Source organism: Rhagoletis pomonella, unplaced genomic scaffold (genome assembly GCF_013731165.1).
Source record: "Rhagoletis pomonella isolate Grant_MI unplaced genomic scaffold, Rhpom_1.0 Rhpom_scaffold_00008, whole genome shotgun sequence".
Taxonomy (NCBI): domain Eukaryota; kingdom Metazoa; phylum Arthropoda; class Insecta; order Diptera; family Tephritidae; genus Rhagoletis; species Rhagoletis pomonella.
This window is the reverse complement of record NW_023458562.1, coordinates 16,158,982-16,176,212: the sequence shown is the minus strand read 5'-3', so window position 1 is coordinate 16,176,212 and position 17,231 is coordinate 16,158,982.

The window sequence follows — 17,231 nt, the reverse complement described above, 5'->3', positions numbered from 1 at the left end:
TTACGTTATTCATTATAAATACGTATTTTATATTCATTTCGGATTATTTTGCAAGCGTTTTTCTTTGCTCTTTCGCTCATCAAAGCGCCACACCTTCACTCGACTACCACTTCTTACCGACAAACACCTTTTAAAGCTTTTCTCACAGCTGTACGCAGCTACAAAGTGGTAGTTAGTCGGTTAAACAAGCACTCAGGTCTTGCTGGCGCACCTCAGGCACAGCTGTCACTCAATAGCGAAGCGCTTATGACTAATGATGATGCTCGCTGGCACTCATAAAACCACAAATATTTTATTTCTGTGACAGTGTCTTTTTTATATTTCTTTTTCCATGTTTTTCACTGGCTTTGTACCCGTATATCAAAAAAAAAAAAAATATGTATATCGCTTCTGTTGCCAATTTTTCAAAGCTTTCAATGCATTGTGGTTTGCCATTTGCCAAGCTTGTTATATTTCATAATACATTCTTCCATTTTTATATTTTGCTATATCTGCTTTTTTCCCTTATACCAGCGTTTCTTTATGTTTTCGTGTAAAAAAAATAAAAAATTATTTAGACATTAGGGTGGCCACCCCCTGTTGTTGTATTTTTTTAGAAACGTGGCAACCCCGTTCAAAAATATTTTTAAATATCTTCAAACGCTTTTTGTTTTGATGATGAAACTTAAATATTTTATCGAACTTTAAATATTTTTAAAGTTTCAAATATCTGGCAACACTGTTTTGAAAAACAATACCTACAGAAATAATCGAGTAGAATCCAAGGAAAAAATAAGCACATTCATTGAGCTGTTCGTGCGTAATGTAGCTATGAAAACATAAAATAACAAATTTTTGTATATAACAGTTAGGATTGTCGGTTATTAAAACGCACTTAGTAAGAGTTTTAAGTTAAATAATCACCATAGTGTTATTTTTTTTATATAGCAATTTTACGAAAAAATTTATTTTTCCCATGTAAAATACATGGGAAACTTCAAAGCCCTGGCGACACGGGTAAATATTAATCGATTTAAAATTAAAAAAATACGTGTCTCCTTAGTTTTGATATTCTTCAGATCTGGAGGATGGCTGAAGGAAAAGATTTTTGGGCCACCCTAATATAAATACATACTTATATATTTTGGCCTCGTAATTGAGGTGTCCTAATTGCCTGATTTGGCTGCAAGCAAACAAAAAAAAAAATCAAAAGTATAAAAGAAGCTCTCTTCTGTGAAGCATAAAAGTAAGCAACATAAAGCTGCCGCAGTGAGGGTATTGGTGTTGTGAAACGCAATAAATTGTAAAATACGTACTGGCAAAGGTTGTTTAATAAGCCGCTTGTACTTACCGCGCTACTTACCGAGCGTAATCGATCCAACAAAGAAATGCGAGTAAATAGAACACGTGCATATGTATGTGTGGCTGTGTAGCACAGTAGAAGCGTTTGGAAATCGGATTACTATCGCACTTATGTACATACGAAATGTACGATTCGATTGAAAATGGTTGCGCTAATGAAGCAGAAATTCTTTGAAATCAATGTAAGAGGAAATGTGTTGGCATACTTTACGAATTATGGATGCGACGTTCATACACAATTATTCGCATACATACACATACATACATGTATCGGTCGATCCAAAATTTATAATAACTGTTTTAAATCTTAAAACTGTTTAAACTTTGGAAAGACCCAAAACAATCCGAGGCATCCCAAAAAAGTTGAAAGTTCCCTAATAGCCTCGAAAAATCCCAAAGAGTTTCGATAAATCCAGCAAACATGAAAAACAGAATTCCGCAAAAGACTCAGGATATAACGCAGGGTCCCGATAAAATCTATAAAAATCCTTACAGATCCCAAAATACTTTAAAGGCTTCCGGAAAAGTCCCAAAAAAGTATCTTAGAGCCTCAAAAAATGTTAATCGCGACTAACGATTAAAATTAATTAATCGTGATCATCTGTACGATTAATGATAACATTTTTTTAATCGTTAATCATCGGATGTGATTACGATTGATTAATTTGAATCATTAATCGTTAATCCAATTAAAAATAAAATCCGATTAAGTGCTCTAGTTTGTCCGAATTCGAAACCAAACAAGAGTTATAGTTATTCGTTTGTGTTTCACGCTTATAAAAACACATAACATATAAAAAAAATAATAATTATTTTTATTAGTAATACATATGTATGTGCAGAGGGATATTAAAATCTTGTTTACATAACGTCTATTGGAATAGATTTGTGAGGAAAACCGACTTAGCCATACCCGATTAACTGGCCTTGTGGTCACAGGAAAGTTCCAGCGTAAATTAATTTATCACCAAACCTACTGCATCAAATTAAGGCTTAATTAAAATTAATTTTTTTAATCGGGGTTACGATTACCATCTGTTTAATCAGATTAAAATAAATCATGATTAACTGTAATCGGATTAAATTCAATCGAATTAACTAATTGATTAAAAGATCAATCGATTAGTGTCAAGACTGATTGCCAGAACGGTTCCATACTTAAAAGGACCGAATGGAATACAGTGTTACTTCGGTGAAAGAAAATAAGCCACTTATATAATGTTGCAAAGACTATTATTGCCGGAATCCGTAGCTCCTCGCATTTTCCAGTACTTCCTTACTGATATTAGTAATTTTAAAATTTTTATCTCAGATTGCTCTGAGCTTTTCCAGCATCTTTACCTCAATTTGTGAAATGAGAATTAATTAGTGCATACTTTTAGGCAAAATACAATACAGGCATCGTGGCCTGTTATCTCATATAATTTAGTATTTAAACTTTGAAGCAAAAGTGATTCGACTTCGGAATAAACTGTATGCCCATTATTCCGTGCAGCAATTTAATGCCTTCTGCATATTAACACACTTCTACATATGTAACCCCTTCATTAATTTTCCAGATATGGCTGCCGAAACTTCTGCTTCAACTTTTCAATAGGGCTATTCGCGATTCGGTGCATAAGAGCTGACAAATTTATGCAATTGCAGAAATATGCCATCGATTGTGAGCGACCTTTATTAAACTGTCATGGTAAAGCTTTTGCAAAACAATTTTTGTGCATCAGCTTTGGTTTTGTTTATGAATGCAATGCATAGCATTTTTATGCTATGGATTTTAGGTATTGCAAATTTGTCAAGCCATTACAAATGCAAATGCGTGTATTTTGTTTGTGTATTGCAAATAATTTGCAATACAAATTTGCAATGCAATGATGCTAGGCCATTTGCACCGGATCGCGAATAGCCCTAATAGTTTAAGCAATTCTACAATCAGCTGCTTCATTTGCACATTCAATGCGCACACACGCACACACATGTAGGCAAATTCACATACATTTTCACATTCGCACTTATTCAGCAATGCATTCACATGCCATTGATTTCGCTGCCAAAAACTCAATAAAAATTCACACGAAATCGGCGCCAACAAATCAAATAAATATAAAGACGAAATTGCAATTGTTTCAGCCGAACTAAGAAATATTGGCGCGCAACATGCCACGCTTCCAAAGATATGCTATAGCTCTGTACTTGCAGCGTAGAAATTTTTGCAAAACCTGTTTTTTTTTTGGTTTTCACTTTCCAGAAGTTAAGTGAGAAGTGAGAATTATAAACCAAAAGTATTCGAACGACTCAATTTGAATGCAGTGCAGAGTGGGAAGAAGAGTCGCAGGCAGCGAGCGCACGGCACATTCTGGCATGAGCAGCAGAGGATCGATAGAGCCATAATGAGATGCGAAATAGTAACATAAAAAGTTTTATTATACTTTTGGCCATATCATGATACAGTAATATAACTCATTGATAATAAATGGCGGAAGAAAAGTTTGTTTATATTGTTGGCGTAAGAGAGAAAAGCAAAGGATAATGGAAGAGAGCGTATGTAAGTGGGAAGCGCTGAAAGTGGCGGAAGTGAAGCAAATGCATAGCGCACAGGCAGAAGCAGCTGAATAACAGTTGGCTATAGCAAACTTTTTCCGTGATCTGCAACAACAAAAGCAACACTAAAAATTCGATTGCTATACTATGTAGATGCCGCCAACACAACTCCCTTCTACTATTTAATACATATAGTAAATGCCATGCAAAAGTTTCGCATAAAATTCGCACAATTTTCACTGATGCAATGCCACGAAATGAGTGAGTATCGAAATCAGCAGCAGGGGCTTTGCTTTCGCTCATATCGAAAATGTTAGGAAACAAACTATGAAAACCATAAAAAAAGTTACTAAAGCAGCTAGCAGTAAAGCTGCGCAGCTAATGTTGGCAACGAAAATTCACCAAAGTCAATTGGAAAATATTAAAAAACTTATTTTTCTAATGCGTTGCCATATGCGCATAGTGCTACATACAAATAAACGTGCATTCATTCGTATACTTGCACATGTATACAAATGTACATATGTATATACGTACGCGTATGCTGCCCTCCTTGCTCGTTTTTTGTGGCCGAAAACTTAATTTTATGAACATTTTCGTATTTATTTGCTTACCTACTTGTGTTTGTTTGCTTTACAAGTTTCTCGATATTTGGTAAATACTGAAAAATAAATATTGCACGTAAATATTAAATACAAATAAAAGTTAGGAAGCAGAAAATTTAAAAGCATGTACGAAATTTCATAAAAACTATTTGAAATTTAATGAAAATGAAATGAGAGTTATGAAGGTCAACAAAATTTAGACGAAAGTAAATATAAAAAGTGCAGTAAAATATTTTATATATGTATTTTTATTTCATTTTATTAAATACATATAAATGTAAATGAAATCACACTAAATGTAAGTTTTCATTTCGGGCAAAAGTTTTGAGGCACTTCGACGCTATTATTAAAATGAAATCGCAAACTTCGCGTAGAAATGAAATGCAGCTAAGTTTTTGGCAAAATGAGATCCTCAGCGAGTTTCACATTTCGCAATTAAAAAAAAAATTAATTAATTAAAAACGGTCGAATTCTCATTTGAAGTTTATTACGAATTTACACCTACACTTACATGTGTGTACATATTTTACTTTTGTAAAAGCAAAAAAAATAATTAAGGTTCAAACATTTTTTTATTTTTACTTGAAAGTCAACGAAAACTCCCGAAAATTTTCAAAAAGTCCCGTAAATGACAAAAATTTCCCGCAAAAATTCTCAAAGGTGCCGAAAAATAGATTCCGGAAAAGTTGCAAAAAAATAACGAAATGTACCAGTAAAATCCCCAAAACTTAAAAAAAAATTTGCAGGAACAAAACATTAAAAGTCTCGTAAAAACCAATAAAATTCTGAACGGCACGAATATATTTAAAAAATATCGACAAGTTCACAAAAAATCATCAAAAGTTCCAAAAAAACTCGGATAATCCTCAAAAAGAATCTCGATAGACACCAAAAAAAAAGCAAAAAGTTCTCCGATTACTGACTGGCGAAAAGTCTCAAACGCTCCCAGAAAGTAAAACACGAAGAAAGGGCCCTCGAAAGAGGTTAATGAAAATCCTGAGAATAAAAGACGAATGATTTCGCAAAATGCCAAGAAAATTATAACGGCGTAAAAAGTGTTCCGTGAAAATATCGAAAGATCTCGAAAAAATTACGAACAATGAAACGATCTTATCGCTAAAAATCTCGAAACGTCGCGAAAATACTTAAAAAATACGAAAATTAGAAAAAACACGAAAAGTCCCAAAAAGCCAGCGAAAAATAAAACACGAAAAAAGGTTCGGAACAATACCGATATATTCCAAAAAGTGAAGCAATAAGCCTCTCAAAAAGTACAAAAAAAAATCTTGAACGATAACGAATAATCCAGATAAAGCCTTGGAAACTTCGAAAAAATCTAAAAAGAAAACGAAGTATTTCGTTTTATTATCAAGCTTACCTTATATAAATCAAACAAAATCAAAACTTCCACCAATCCTGCAAAGTCCTGAAATAATTCCGAGAGTCCCACAAGAAATCTCAATAGATCACGAAAACTTGTGAAAGTAAGCGCAAAATTAAACACGAAGAAGGGCCCGAAAATATGTCGTAAGATCACGAAAAATCAAACACTAGAATAGGTTCAATCGAAGTGGAACACACTTAGGCTATCAATCGGGCCTGTTTTGATACCACAAGGGATCTGAACAACCCCCATATCTTATACAAACCAGTTGACAAATTTAACCAATCGCCTTATATTTATGCCCGCTAAATCGCACAGGTCTCCAAAGATTCCACACACCTCAGCATACTACTTCCCAGTGCACTCCGCGTATGCCACTAGGTTGATATGACCGATCCATGGTGTCATTGGGAAGGATATTTCTCCTCTGCACAGCATAAGGAGGTCCCTCGATATTTTCAGGTGCGATTTTGGTCGCACATTTTTTTCATGTTCCTTGCGTTTGCTTCTGAGATAGGTATATTGAGCTTGCAGACAGTGAGAGATGACCCTCACATCTGACCCAGTTTGGAAGTGTTCCTAAGGAGAGAAAAAATGCCCTGAATCTCTCATTATCCAACCCAAGCCAGATGTACGAGATGTGTTTAGCTACTCTATGAGTTAATTCTTCCGTCCATCTCTTATTTTCCAGTTCAATAATGGCCAACTCTCCTGCCTTACAAGTTATCGAGTGCGGCTTTATGCCCCGGTACCTATTCCAAACAATACCGGAGCTAATTTAGGGGGTGTGCTAGCAGAGATCGATCCGTCACAAGCCCTTCAGAAAGCATAAAGCTTCTTCTTTGAAATTTTCTGCTCCCCCTAAATAAATTGGTGATAGTAAAGACCAATCATCTAAGACATAAATTCTCAGACTATGGTACACCTCTATCGAATTCCGGAACATTTTTGCTATTTTTTTTATTTTCTAAAACTAAATTTGATCAGTGTGCGAGCTATTGCATTTTAACACTACTATTTTTGTGAGCCAGTTAGACGTAAAAATTCGAGCTACAAAAGAAAAAAATCACCAATTTCTTTGTATCATATTTTCATATTAATAATTGTTGCTCATTTTGCCACATTTCATTTCCCTTCTGAACTTCCCTTCATTTTTCATTCCTTTAGGTTTCCCATTAATTCACTTTTACGCTTCAGTAATCATTGATTGGCTTTTGCAGTGTCGCCAGTGGCGCGTGACTTGTCTGCTACGACTAGTATCCTTTGAATTTGTACCATTCTACAAGCAACAAATTATTGAATCACAGCACAAAGTACGAGCAAAGTACGCTTTTGCCAGGCGTCACATAATTTCTATGCAAAATATTCGCAAAAAAGAGAAAGAAATAAAAAAGAAAGTGAACAGACTTAAGGTCAGCTAGAATGCATAACTTCAGAGGGCATTCGACCCTCACTCCCTCGCTCTCTCTGTCTATCTCTCTCTTCGTGATACTGCGACTGCTTTGCATACCTGATATATGTATGTATATGTATGTATGAAATTAAAAACGAAAGGGCCAGTGAGTCAACCAACCTAGGAATCTTAAAAATAACAAGAAAATATGCGTGTTGCGGGAAATATTTTTGTGCAAACTCCAACGCTAAACAGTTTACGTGCAACTGAATGCTATCTTTAACCCGTTGACTGCCTCTTTAATCTTTTTGTGTTCGTTCTTTTGTAACCGAATAGCTACATTCGTAAAAAGTATAGCTAGCTCTGCAACGGTGGCGGGCAACCAATTAGAGACGCGGCGTTTTTATAAATTTTGGCTATTTTTGTTTAGTTTATTTATATCTTATAAAGAATTAAGTAACTTTAAAAAATGTTTACTAAATGAAAAATGTATGCAAACGTTAATTCAAAAAGCTCTTTAAACATATTTTATTTTTAATTAGCAAGGGTATTATTATTATTTTTTTTTTATAAAACTTTGTACAAAATTAGACAAATTTCAACAAATGTTCATCAAAATTTCAAACTTTTTATTCAGACTTGGAAAAAGCTAACTATGCAGTTTTGTACACAATTAAATCTAATATAAATTGCAAGTTTGAGGTAGCTAGGACTGTTTGTTTTTCGCATTTTTTTTTGCTAACGGTGTTGTGCAGTTTTCTTCATACAAAAAAAATTTCCAAAATATTTGTATGCAAAATTTAATATAAAATAAAAATTCATATAAAATTCCATACCACATTTTTTCTAAAAGTATTTATTAAAAATATTTAAATTTTGATAAAAATTTGTCGAATTTTCGTGATTTTTGTACAAAATTTGAAATGCAGACTTACACGATTTTTGTTAGAACTCAATCTACTTAAAAAAAAAAAAATAGTAACCCGTGATTGAGCAAAAGAAAAATAGCTAAAACTTATTAAAATGTCACATTCCTATTTATTTTCTCGCCACTGTATATGTACGACTGAAAATAGCGCTCCTACACCGCTGCTGCTGAGCTGTCCATTTACATATTTGTACATATTTTTCACTTTGTCTGTCTGCTTCATCAGCTTTTCTCCCTGCTGTCTATCTTTTTGTCTGGCTTTTCTGTTCCTGCTGCTGCTGCTTCTGTCGCCTGGCGTTCTTTCCTGCCAGCTGCGTGTCTTTTGTATCGATGTTGTAATTTCCATTTTGCATTTCGCCTATGCATTGTAAGCGTACCTACATTGTTCGTACAACAAAACAAGCTTGTCTCACTCTGTGGAACCTCGAGTAGACCAAACTCTTCCCTTCGATATACATACATATGTATATCTATTGCCTTAAATGGCAGGCCATTAGTTCTATCTATTCTTGCATGCAGCTGCTCAAAGTCTTGCTCGAAATCTTTTTCTTTTTCTCCAATCATCTTCCCACAACTCAATTTATCGTTTTCTTCGGCTCTGTTTACCTCTACCTTTGGTTTAGTGTTATTGCAGTTATAGTTGCTATTAGGCAAAAATTTCATTTGGAATTCTGTCAGTTGATCTTTGTTGCTTTGGCATTTTATTAAATTAGTCCCACGACGTTGGCCGTTCAATAATTTACAAATGCTGTTGAATGTACATATGTATGTGGGCAAGTTTTTCTGTGTGATATGTTTACTTACAAGTTACTGTTGCCATGTTCTTGTAAACACTTCATGTAAAGGGTGGTTCAAAGAACACTTAAATCTAAAAGCAACTAAAAGCTTTCTAGACAAACCATTTAGTTTATAAAAAAGGCAAAACAATTTACTCACATATAAAATCTTGATGAATGTACTGAGTCTCCTAATCGCAGGCTGAGAACAGAAAACATGTAAAACATTCTAAGCTCATGCGACTGGGCCAAGCGTTTCTGGTAAAGTATTCACGTTACTCAGTCTGAATATCACAAAGAAGGTTGGTTAGGTTAGTTTGGGCGACAGTCCTATGTGGACACACTTGGACTCAGGGTTCCATTGTGATATCGCATGCGGCTTGCATTTATCACCCTTCCCTTATAAACCAATTCCTACTTAGCAAAAACGTGCATAGGCTTCGAACATCCATTGATTTGCGGTTATCGAGCTCAGCGAAGAAATAACTGCCAAGATCTTTCGCTCTCCATTTTAATAGCGCCGCACAGTAGCAGATACGAGTTTCGATGGTTTCTTCTTCATCCTCATCCATGCAGCTTCTGCGATAGTGATTCCAGGGAGCGCTTAGTCTAGCTCCATATACTATACGCATGTCCTACTTTCATAGATTAAATAGGGACTTAGTACGGTAGTCGTCTTTGGCAGGCCGGAGTGTTTTGGCAATATGACAGATCGGTCCAACCACCATCTTTCATTGGAAATTTCTATGTATGTAGGTATGTAGGTATTTTTCAATTATTGTAAATATACATGTCGGAAGATGGATGGAATAGTCTTGAATCCCTGAATCCCTTTCGCAAAAAGCGAAACCACATATATGCGCATTTTTGGAAACTCTGCTAAACAATACGCTGGACCCTGAAAATAAATCGTTAAGACAACATTCAGAAACTGAAATTTACCTCTTATGCCCAATAAGTACTCTTCTATTATTATATCCTTTTCCTTACTCAAATTCATTAATTCTCATTTACCTTGTTTCTCTTATTTAAGTGTGCACATATTTAGTATCTCCTTTTTACATATCTTCGTTTTCCACTCCTACTCCCACACTCTCAATGTTTCATTTCCCTTTGTCCACTGTAACATTTCCTTGTCCATTCATTCATTTGTCTTTATTACCCATCTTCACTGCAGGTGGTAGCCTGAATTTAATAAAATCGCCCATCATTGCGTGCTCTCTCTCTCTCACCCCAAAAACTGAAATTCATTCCATCTATTTATAAGCTTTTTTACCTTTTTCTCCGCTTATCGTTGCTATTATATCTCGTATTTTATTGTGCATATACATACCTGCTGTGTACCTTAGGGGCTTTTTACATTCATTCGGTGCTATTTCACCTTTACAAGTATTTACGTCCAAGCTGCTGTTTTTAAGTGTGCTTATTTATTTCAGTTTGTATCTTAAATACAGCATTCATTTGTTGGTTGGTATGTATGTATTTATGTGTCCTTATAAGTAGGGACACATGAACTGTTAAATACTCGTGCACTTGTGTGTGGTTACTCTCGCAATTTCATTGCCTTTAAGTCCTTTTTTCTCTGCGACCCTAAGTCTTTGCATAGATACACTTTGCTCACTTCTACTTCATCTGCTTTTAATTTGTACTATTTTCAAAGCTCTTTTTTGTTGTTTGGAAGCATAAACTACCCTACTAAAGTAGGCAGCAGTATCAAGGGAATGCGTTGGGGTTCGAAAATTAGTATTCCTGCTACACAGCTTAAACGAATAGGCACGAATGTATGTATATTTATTTGAATGACTGCTCGAAAACGACTTCAACCCAATAAAGGGAATATTAAATTGGGTTACGGTCTATGGTATGTGCGACTTTTTTGGTTCATTCCGCTTTGACCTCCTTCCTAAGAACCTTTTTTCTTTGGAAGGGTAACTTAGTTACCGCGAACAAACCTCTATTCAACTACAGGTCATCTTTGATCCACATATTGCTAAGAAATCTCGCGAGGTGGTTTGGTCGAATGCCATTTAGGCCGTGTGCTTCTAGGTATGGTGATCGAACCTACTGGGGTGAAGGAGTTCTTCGGTTCTCCTTGTTGATGTATCCGGAGTGAAGGACTTCGCCGGTCTGTGATCTTCCGTATTGGCCAGTAATGTTGCGGTTCGTTCTTCATCCAGATATAGTGGCTTCGCCTAACGGAGCTCCATGGCAGACCGATAAAGGGTCCTGTAGCCCGTTTCTGTAACTTTTCTCTACCGATTATTTCTCTACTGGTAGAGAAAATACGTCACTCTCACCTACTAATTAGCAGTAGAGAACAGGGCGGCGAAATCATATCTCAATTCGCCTTGGTAGAGAATTGTTACAGAAACGAGCTACTGGGCCGTTGAATCCCTGTGCAGCTCCTTTTCTGGCAAGAATATTTGCTACTTCATTGCCCATGACTCCACCGTGTCCCTGCAACTATTTTATGAAACCCTTCTAAAAAGTAAAAGTAATGTGATAAACGCTATTTGTAATAGAAATCCCTTAATTGGTATTACCAATTATTGCGATAAATAATTCGTTGCTGATAACTTAGTTCGTTAGTTAGTTAAAATGAGGCGAAACAGAGCAAGAGGCACAGTTACCCCTAACCCTGATTTTCAAAGATATCTCCTTCCCCTCTTATATGGATGTGTTTGTTGTAATTCATGAGGTGACCTCCAAATGGACATTAGGGCGTATCACTCTCCATACCTAAAAAATTGGTACTGGTACGGAATTATAAGATTTATTATTACCAAAATATTTCGGAAAAAGATTAATAGGCGGCATACACAGTGCGTCTGACTCGCGAGTCATTTGTATACGTGTTGACTCGCCTTGGACTACATACAGTTGATTCATTCAGAGTCCTGCCGGGAGTCATGTTGGTGTAACTAACACATATTTATTTTCACAAACACATCCAGATCGACTCACGAGTCAGACGCACGGTGTATGGCGCCTATAAGATTTACGTGAGCTGAAGCGTTTTGAAAATACTTCCAAAAATCTAGTTTTTTTTTTAATCGCCTCTGAAAGGTCGGCACAAAAATCTTTGAACATCTTAAAAAGTCTTAAAAAATAAGTTTAATACATTTTATAGTTGCCCAAATAGCTTGTATAGGAACACTGCAGCTCTTCAGATTTCATAAAGCTTAGGGATAATCGTTTTTTTTCATCGAGTGTCTATGTTCATGGCTATAACTTAGGAGTTGATCATTTGTATACGATTTTTCATACATTCCTTTAATTTTCTTCAGATTTCGTGGCAAATTGATAGATTCGTTAAACCCTTCCTGTAAATGTTTTTGTTTAGGTTTGTTTGCCTCCGGTAGGTGGCGTTAGATTCGATATATATGTATGTATATAAAGTCGCTAGGTGACGCTAGAGTCGCGTTATTTGAAAAGTAGTTGAGTTGTCGCGGGCACATAGGTATTCAAAATTTGTATGCGCTACTTATTTACCGACTTCAATTCTCATATAAAAATTTAGGAGTACCTTTAATTTCTTTATAATCCAAAGATCCGATCTAAACCAAATTAGTATGGAACCACCATTGATGTACCAACATTCTGATTTTTTTGATTTGAAAAATTATCGAAATCATAAAAAATATATAAAAATATTCCTACGAATTGATAACCGCCTCCTTTTTTGAAGTCGTTTAAAAATAGATTTGACCTACCGAATTTTTATAAGTAAAAGCTTGCAAATTGGGTACACAACTGTTTCCAAAGAATTTTAATCACTTTAAATGGGATTCAATATGCATACTTAAATGTAATCAGCAGAGAAATTAAATTAAATAAAAAATTAATTAGTTTTAAAAATTAAAGCTCTACTTTGGCCTCCGTATAAAAAAAAAGAAAGTTAAGCTAGCATTTGAAGAGCTTTCTCGCCCCACCGCACCATAGAAAAGTAAGTGAAAGTAAGAAGCCACCAATACAACTGCAACTGTAAGTAGGAAGGTAGATATTACCGGCTGAATAGGAACAACTCCCCAGCTGCTTATTGCACTGACAAGTAACAAGTAAATAATTGCTGAATATGTATTGCTGCTACGCTTAATTAGTGCTGCACTTGAGATTTTCCAAATACGCGAATAAGTTTTAAGTGGATGCGGTTATACGAAATGAGGTCGGTCAATGAGTATAAGTCCCTAGAGACATTCAATCATTCCGAGAAGTTAATAAAATATAAAATTGTAAGCTAAAGAGCACTTAATTTGCGGGCGAAAGCGTTTGAGGCTACATACAATGGGGCTTTGAAAATTTAATGATTGTGGCTTTAATATAGTTTCTAGATTTCCAAGGTTAATAATTAAGTACGTATGTATGTATATAAATGCATATTGGTATAGATTCTTTACGATTCGAAACGATTTTTCTGATGCATAAATACATAGAATGGTGCACTCGAACGGCAAACTAAGTTTCAAAACATAAAAGCTCCATTCCTCAGACTGTGTTTGTACTAGACGCGAAAAAGTTTGTTTATTTTTTGAAATATGAACCGACGCACATACCCAACGAAAGTTTTCCAACAACCACCTTAAAATATATTTTATATAAAATAAGCAAGCAGCTATGCACCCAAAAAAATGTTAACCTCATTTCATCGGTAACAAATTGCAAATAAATGCAGCTTCAATTAAAAAAGTGTGAGCAAATGATAAATTGCTTTGTCCTTTCAAATGACAGTATCCTAGTAACCTTCAGAAAAGGTAAAAAAAACAATTAAATAATAAATTTCTGTGTCATCCTTTGCTCTTTCAACTGGCAACCTTTTTCATACTGTGACGATTGTGCGGTATCCATAGCTATTTTTCTTAGAAAAAGTAGTATGCTTATAGAAACATTCCATTAAAAAAGTATTCAGACACGGCATGTGATTGCTTTCTAAAAATATTTTACGATTAGAAACAAATATAAATCAGAAAAGACGTATGTATCGCTATCGAAACTGGCCGGCGTATCACAGAACAGCTTTTTGCCAAGTGACCTTTTAAGGTTCAACAATTTTATTTGGATCCGTGAGGACCTGTAATCCAATAGAGGTATGTTATTTTAAATTAACTCTGATCGCTGTGGCTGGGAGGTTACTTACTTTTTGCTCTGACAATGGGTCACATGCATAAAAAGTCAGCTTAACCTCCGGCGCTATTTTCAGTGCGAATCCTTGTGCTCGAGCTCACTTGATCAGTGCAGAAACTGAGTCTGAGATTAAGATAATCACTTTTTATGCATGAGGCCAATAATTCAGTGTAATTTAAGCTACTCGATCCGTTGCGGTTCTATTCTCGAGAAGTTAAATACCAAATCGATGAAAAAACTTTCTCTTAATAGTGGAAAGAAAGTGCAACAGTTCTGTCATGATAAGGATTCTCATGAAAATAATAATTTGTTAGAGGAGCCAAACAATTCTAATTACACTATGCGACAGTCAAAATCGGGATGGGATGAAACCAACGGGAAATGTTATATCGGTCAAAAACAAGTTATACGTGGCCCGCGCTTCGCTGGGTCACGTCTAGGAATCGAGATATATCGATTTGAAGTTAGTAACTATCATATAGGGGAAATTGTCACCTTTGGTGGTCCTTTTGTGGCCTTTTGTGAATAAAAGCGAAACGCGTCCATCGATTTTCATGATCTATGTCTCATTTTGCTTAAAGGTTGTGTGACTTTGCGTGAAAGTAATACGACTTGCCTTTTTCCGTTTTGGATTTTTTATGAATTTAAAAAATAAAAAAATTTAATATTTTAGGCAAAAAATATTTTTTTTCTTCATACATTTATTTTTACCGGCAAACCTGTTGATTATATAGAAAAACGTTATATGAACAGATTAAAGGAATTGTAATTTTTAATTTTTTAAATTTGTTTGAGCAAAATCGGACTAGTGGTTCTCGAGTTATGTCAAAAAAAAGACCACCAAAGGGGACAAGTTCCCCTATATGATAGTTACTAACTTCAAATCGATATATCTCGATTCCTAGACGTGACCCAGCGAAACGCCGGGACACGTATAACTTCTTTTTTACCGATATAACTTTCCCCGGTAGTTTGAACCCTTCCCGATCACTGACCCCTACCATTTGTCTCACAGTGTTATCTAAGCACTTAGCCCCAGCAAAGTATTCTGTACTCGGGTTTTCTTACCTAGTTTGTTTTACTCAGATTTATTTCAGACCTGAACTTAGTATTTCGCAGTGAAAAGATGGTACATTGGGATAGCGACATATGATTTCCGTTTGGAGGTTATTTATTTTTACCTCTTCAGACCGTGGGTGCACATAACGCACGCCCTCTTCAAAAGAGGCTCAGCTCAAAAATCAGATACCGAAATATAATTGCTTGTGGGTCGTACAGATCATACAGTAATCTTCTAGTTAGAGGATATAAACATGAAGAAAAAATATTAAAAGTTTTATTCATGCCGCAAAAATTTTAAAAATTTATAATTTCTTCCCTAGCAGGTTCATGTAAGCAGTCAAAGACAAAAAGAATGTAAAAAATTAGATTTTTCGAATTCGTATACTTATACCGCAGAGTGTAAAGATTAAAATGAAACAAAGAAATCACCTACCAATGCTTACCAGGACTTCGAAAAAAGCAACAGCAAAAGAAGAGGCTAGTGGAAATGCATGTTGGGTTCTTTCTTTGATTTACTCAGTGTATTACTCCATGTTCTACTCGCAGCAAATTGTTGAACGTGCGCCAATTAAAATAAACAAAGCGCCTGACCGGTATGCAAATACTTATCTTCAGAGCGTTATTTCTTCTCAGTTATTTCAGTTGTTGCTATATAGGTATTCCGTTACTTTTAACGCTACCAATACTTTGCTGCTCGCACTTTTTCATTTATTCCATCCTTTACTTTCTATTTTTTTCGCTCTTTTTTCTCAAAGCACCTCTTTTATTGCTTTGTGCATTCCTTTAGTTTTATTTTTATTAGTAAATAAATCTTTTCATATACATTTTCTCGCGTTTTATGTAAATTTCGCTGAACGCTAAAGGTATGCAAAAGGGTTATGAAAAGAATATTTAAATAGGTTTGTTTTTCTAAGCGAGCTCAAGCTGGTAAAAGATTATTATTGCAGGTGCGCCATTTCTAAATAAACAATCAAATGTGGGTTGAAAGCTTATAGAACATGCAACTCACTTGGGGTTGGAAGTAAAGTGATATATTTGCTTAAATACTATCTGCTGATATAGGGCTAAAGGTGGCAAATTTTAAATGAAAGAGCAAAACGACAATTAAAAACGAAAGCATTTAAGCAGTCTAGGCACTGCAGTTTAGGTCAAATGGTCGGGTTATTTGTGCGAAATCGAAAAAATATAAATAATAAATATTTTTTTTGGTTTAATTATCAGGCGAGATTTGTCGAAAGCTGAGGTAAAACTTAGCCAATCCAGAGTCGAGGAGTGGGCACATTTCTACTACTGAATCGAACATTTCCACTACTGAATCGAACATTTATATACGGCTTCGTATGTAAGCAGCATGACATACTAAAAGAGAGGGAGAAAGCAAACTGATAGCGAGAGCAATAGCGGCGGTATAGGAGTCGTTGAGCGATAGTGACAGGTGTCGGTGGCTCTCGATGACGGTGAGGCTCCCGGAAAATCGTCTGATGATTAGCAGAAAGGGTGAAAGTATAGCTGAAAGTATCGGTAAAAGCCAATAGATGCACTTCTAAATGGTGTGCTGGCTCCAGATAGCTGCAAGGGTAACAGTGGGAGCCGCTAATTGCACTTGTTGATCGCTCGTTGGCGCCGAACAGCGGTGAGAGTGTAGGCGAGTGCTGGTGGATGCACCTGTAGGTCGTTCGGCGGCCATATAACTGTGATAGGATCAGTGAGAGCCGCCAGATGCAATTCTGGATGGTGCTATGGCTGTAAAAAATGATGAGATTAGCGATGAGAGCCGGTGGATGCACTGATACTGTTGACTACGCTGAAATACTTGGTGGGCACCATTACCGTACCTGTATTGGCACACTGCAATGCAGGGTCTGGAACGAACGACTGCGGCACAGTGGTGCAACCACGAAATTTATTAGTCAAAAATGTCCGCAGCCTACAATACTTGTCGAATTTTAATGTTTTTTATTAAAAGATAATTAAATTCTAAGTTTTGTTTGTTTACAAATAGCCTACAAACTTGTCGAATTTTAATGTTTTTTATTAAAAGATAATTAAATTCTAAAAGTTTTGTTTGTTTATATTCAACTTC